Raw genomic sequence first — 6,000 nt, 5'->3', positions numbered from 1 at the left:
TGCATCGCGTTAAATCCAAAATAAATAGCTTGACTAAAAACACTTCGGGACGCTTATGGCACGGCCATCACACTACTTAACATAGGTGTTGCACATGTCAGACGGAAAGGCGTGCAGGTGGCACGTAGGCAGCCCGACAGGCAGGCAGGCAGGCGGTTCAAAGCGAGGCGCTCCATGTAATGCATTGTAAACATGCCAACGCGTCAATGAATGCCACTTTCCGCATGCGCATCATTTTGCAACTTGCCACATGTGTTGATTGAAGCCAACAACAACAACAGCAACAAATGCAACGGCATGCCGCACAACTCCAATTTGCCGGGCAGCCCGTCAGCCAGCCAGCAAGTGCGGCTCGGCGAACCAGTTTGCCAAATGAAGCAACTGAATTAGACGTTCCACCGATTGGAAGCAATTAAAACGCGCTATCAACCGCCATATACGGTGAATTACATGCGAATGCACACGATCGTATTAGCGGCAGCTAAGAGTTGCCGCAACATGTTGCAGCGCTCGTTGCTTATCTTTAATGAGCAGCGACATTTAATTGCTATTGCAACACCAGTAGCAAAAAGTGATATGACAAAATGAAGCGTACACATTTAATTAAAAGTTACAAGCTCGCAAATACACACATACATACACACATGAGTACACACATACATACCTATGTATGGGTGTATATGCTTGTTGCAAGCCAAAAGTGGAAAAAATGTGGCTATGCGAACCAATTTTAGATTATGAGTTATTTAATCGATAATAACACTAAGCAAGTAAGGTGTGCTAAGTTCGGCCGAGACCGAATTTTTTCTCGCAAATTCTGACAATTCCTCTAAAAGATATATTTTGGAATGAATTTTTATAAAAAAAAAAAACTTGCCTTTGTAATATATGTATGTATGTATATTCGCTTGTCGGTGAGTTTAGTGACCGACAATTTTCGCAGTCGGCTTATTTTATTATATGATAAAGGAGATATAAACCTTTTTGTATTACTTTATGAAGTTACTTGATTTATTATTCCAAATAATCACTCTCAAATCAATCGGAGAGACCGAAATCGGTATATCCTGGGAGGCGTAAGAGGAGATATTCCTCTTCTTAAACTGGCGTAGACACCGCTAACACGGTTATAGCCGAGTTTACAACAGCGCCCCAATCGTTCTTCCTTTTCGCTGTTTGGCACCATTTGGAGATTCCAAGTGTAGCCAGGTCCCTTTCCACCAGGGTTTTCCAACGGAGTGGAGTTCTTCCTCTTTCTCTGCTTCCCCCGGCGGATACTCTCAGAGCCGGAGTGTTTTCATCCATTTGGACGACATGACCCAGATGACCCAAAATTGCCGCTGTCTCTTAATTCGCTGAATTATTTCAATGCCGTCGTATATCTCGTACAGCCATCGTTTCCGGTATTCGCCGTTACCAATGCGCAAAAGACCATAAATCAACCACAAAACCTTTCTCTCCAAAACTCGTAATGCCGACCCATCAGATGTTGTCATCGTCCAAGCCTCTGTACCATATAACAGGCTAAGGAAGATGAGCCACTTGCAGAGTTTGGTGTACTGTCAACTTGCAAATTAAAAAATTTTCCCTATTTTAATCCGCTGGACCAAACTAATTTTATGAAGGTATCTCTCAAGGCGACCGGGTCTACGAAATCTGAACGGATCCAGATTTTTATACATCAGAAGATCTCAAAATTAGTTTGGGAAATGGTTTTTGCCGTTACAACTTACATAATAAGAGCAGGTACATTGTTCCCTTTGATGTCGGGTCTACGGAACCGGTACGGAACCAAATTTTTTCGAATCGAAAGACGTCAAACAAGTTTGAGAAATGGTTTTTACCGTTAGAACAACAAGTACTAGTAAATTTTTCCATGTTCCACAGAAGTCGTGTCGACGAAACCGGAACCGCCCAAATTTTTTCAATTGAAGAACCGCACACTAGTTTGAGAAATGGTTTTTACCGTTAGAACAACAAGTACTAGTAAATTTTTACATGTTTCCCGAAAATCGGGTCTACAGAATTGGAAGGGACACAGATTTTCACTATTCATCACCGGACCTAAAATTAGTTTGGGAAATGGTTTTTGCCATTACAACAACCACAATAAGAAATAAATTTTGCATGCTCCTGCAAAAACCGGGTCGACAGAATCGGAACGAACCCGAATTTTCATTTAGCAAAGGGCCAAATTATTTTGGTAAATGGTGAAAGTCGGGAACCAGAACGGAGCGGGATTTTCCTGCAGCAAAGAACCACAAAATTAGTTTTGGAAGTGTTCATTGTCGTTAAAACAACCACAAAGTCGGGTCTACGGAACCTAATTTGTATGCACGAAAGTACTGCCAACTCAGCAGCAGTCTACAAAACTACTTTAGAAAATACACGATATATGAAGGAGTAGACATAAACCGATTTCTAGCCCGCCGCGTATCGGAAGCACTACTATTTCTAAGTTTAATTCCATAACTTCGACGCTGGCGTTATCTATCGTAAAGCAAGTGAAGCTGATGCAATGATAAATAGCGTAATATGAAAAGTAGGCGTGGTCTACGGTCCGATTTTGCAAATATTGAAACAGTTATGAGCTAACGTAATCTCAATCTAATTATCTCCGCCTTAAACCGCTTATGAAAAACCGTTAGTTGTACAAAACATGTACACACCCGACTGCGCGTTGTTGCAACAAGCAAAAGTCAACAATAATATCGACAGTTGTCCGACTAGTGGCATTACAGATGTTAACAAGAGGATCACTGCGACCAACTGCGATAACAGGAGCCATAAGCAGTAGCTACATATATGCAATAGTTACAACAAAACCAACCTAGTCATTCATATACAAGTACATATGAAGTCACCAACAAAATCCGACGCCGCTACTCGACAAAGTAGACACACGGCGGTAAGCTATCGTAAATATACACACATCCACTGATCTGCTGTTTTTTTGTTTTGTCCACACTTCATCCACTCTTAGTTTTCTTCTTTTTTGCCGGCTTGTCCGCCTGTATTTGGTGTTGGCAGGATTCTTCGCGCTTACCTTAATGAATTATTGTGGCGACACTGCCTCGACGTTGATCATGGTGATCATGTGAATCCATACTGACAGATGTACCGGCATGTTCTCAGTGTCGTCTTTATTTCTTTTGCCTTTCTTCGCAGCTTTCGCGACGCAACTTCGCTGTCAGTTATGAATGCAAGCGATGCGCGGGCCGCGTACGACGCATCACGTATTGTGACAGTGGCATTAATGTCCAGACCGGCTGCTGTTTGCAGTTTATACCAGAAGGTGATAAGAAACAAGAAAACAAAAATAATCAGATCATGGCTTGATATTCTTGATAGTTTGCTGTCGTTACGTAAGAGACTGATTGGATAGATTAATTTGGCCAGCAGATCTGTCGGGATGTATGTGTGGTATTTGTATGTATTCATACACAGCAAAAGAGCTTTACTTTTCTTCTCCTAACCGGCGTTGTGTTTGGAAAATCTGGGCTAGATTTTAAGTCCAACTATCGAACCACTTCGATGACAATTTCATGTCGATTTACAGTTTTCTACATGACAGCTCTTGGGCCTAACTCAAAATAAACATAGAAAGCTCCAAAAGAGAACTGTTTTTAGATTGTGGTACTTTTAATTGTCGGATCATTGATATCGAAGTCGCCTAAAGATATATTAGAGCTTGTTCAACACCGTTGGCCCTAAAGAAAGTGAGTCTTCCATACCATATGGGGGCTGAGGAGGTTATGACCGTCTGGTAACGATCGTGGTCGCTAATGGAGTGAAACCGTACAGACTATCAAACACAACACCCAAATTTTTGGGATTGTTTACTGTCATTGACAAGAATTTTGGGGACTAATCTATATTCCTTCGATCAGTTGGTAAGTGTGGTCGCTGTGAACTTAGCAGGGGAGAGGTTTAGATAATTCATCCCCCGTTAATATGTACTATGCAATTATTAGCGTATGATGTCACGGAAATTGTCTTTGGTAGAGGAGGGAATTTCGAGATAAAGAAGTCAAGCAGTAACGGGGAGAGGACAACTCTCTGTTTAATAGCTCTTTACTTAGAATTTTGACCTCGAAACAATACGGATGAGATAATGTATGGTCCGCCTCCTCAGCACTGGAAAGAGCGGGAATCGATGACTAGCTAGTAAGCCTAGAGTGTGAAAGTCGGCAGTAACAAGGTCTCAAGTGTCTTCGCTACTGGGGAAAGGATAGTTATAAGATAAGAATGCTAGCCTAGGTTGGCGTGTTTTAGTAGTGGAACCACTTTTTTCATATACCGGACATGCGAAGTGTGGTCGACGATATATTGTTGTTGTTGTTGTAGTGAGGACTATGTTGGGGAATTTTAGATATATAGATTTATGAGGTAATGCACTGCAACCTAGGGTCTATTGTGCTCTCTCCTATATCAAATGTCTTCCCAGAGTCCCAGCAGCCTGAATAGTTCCAGGAGTTTGCCGGGCGCTACTGAGGTGATGTGATCCCTGCTGATGTAAGTGGAATCCAGGGCCTTAAGCCTTTTACCACAGATTGCTGTACAATCCAGGATTAGGTGTGCTGGTGTTTCCTGTTAAAGGTCGCAGAACCCGCAGTTAGCACAAGAGACCATGCCCATGTTGGACATGTGCTTCCTGAGCTTTCAGTGCCCTGTGTAGATCGCGACGAGGAGACGGAACTTGTCACGGGGGAGGAACTTTACTCCCGTCGAACTCAGGTACTTGAGCAGCAACAAGTTTATGTCGTTTAGGCCGATGGATTTATATAAATTGGACTTTTGGCTAACATCTTGAACCCGTCGATGAAAGCAAATGTTGCGCAATTCTTTGACGTTTTGCGCAACTGTTGGATAATACGTTTTTTGCTCTGTCCGTCGAAGGATGCAATATATGCTGCCAATTGACCGTAAAAGTAGCTTTCGAAACTCTTTGGGTTACAGAAGACATGACCATCGAATTGGATTTGAATCCGGTCGTCATTTCTCCTCGATTCGCGATCTTAGATAAATAGTTGTTGTTATTGTGGTTGTTGACAGTTGACAGTCGTTGGCCGGATAAAAATTCGAGTCCGTTCCGTTTACGTAGAAACCATTGTTGTAGGAACCCATTTGCCATAATATGGCCTCGCACATAGACAATTTCTATCCTCCTAGGAATTCGTTAGAAAATTCTTTAAGTACTGTAAACCGCTTTCAAGAAAAAATTGTTCTAACTGTATTTGCTTCCATAAACTGACATTTTACGATGCTTCGGTTTCGCTTCCTTTGCGGGTGACCGCAGGTGACAACGACCAATTAGTGTGTGCAGTTAACTAAACAACTTCCAATAAGATGATTACAGATTACTGCCAACAGTATAAAACCTGACAAAATACCGTTGACTTATAATGGTATATCATAGAAGTTTTTGCATCAAAAAATAATTCAGTGCATGCATTTCAATTTGAAGTTCAAACTTTTCGATAAAAATTAGTTGAAACATAATTATTTATAAAGAAAAATAATAAAAGAAATGTATAGACCGAAATATGCGGCAAAATATACTTCTACTTTTAACTTTCCATAATTTTTTACATCACCCCCAATATCTTATTTCTTTTATCTCCTTTCCTTTTATTATCTTCCTTTGTTAAAACATAAAAAACCTACAAATCGCGATGCGAAATGTGATCGGCTACTTTGTGGTACCTTATATGATTCTCCATACACATATGTGTATACTACGAACCTACTGCAATAGTTGACTTGCCACAATAAGGCCCCAGGGACGCCACTATATGTCAACAAAGTTATGACATGAGCTGAACGCGCACACACAAGACTTTGCAAATAGAATAGGCGGAAATTGAATACCACCGGGAACCGGTAGCAACTATCATAATTTGTAAATATGCATTGCGGCAACATAAACCTGCATATTTGCATAAGAGCGCCTACAGGTATGCATACATATATATATTATAACCAAAATATGTGTGTATA

This window comes from Bactrocera tryoni, chromosome 1 (genome assembly GCF_016617805.1).
Source record: "Bactrocera tryoni isolate S06 chromosome 1, CSIRO_BtryS06_freeze2, whole genome shotgun sequence".
Lineage (NCBI taxonomy): Eukaryota > Metazoa > Arthropoda > Insecta > Diptera > Tephritidae > Bactrocera > Bactrocera tryoni.
The sequence above is the reverse complement of the archived record's forward strand: the minus strand, read 5'-3'. Positions refer to the sequence as shown.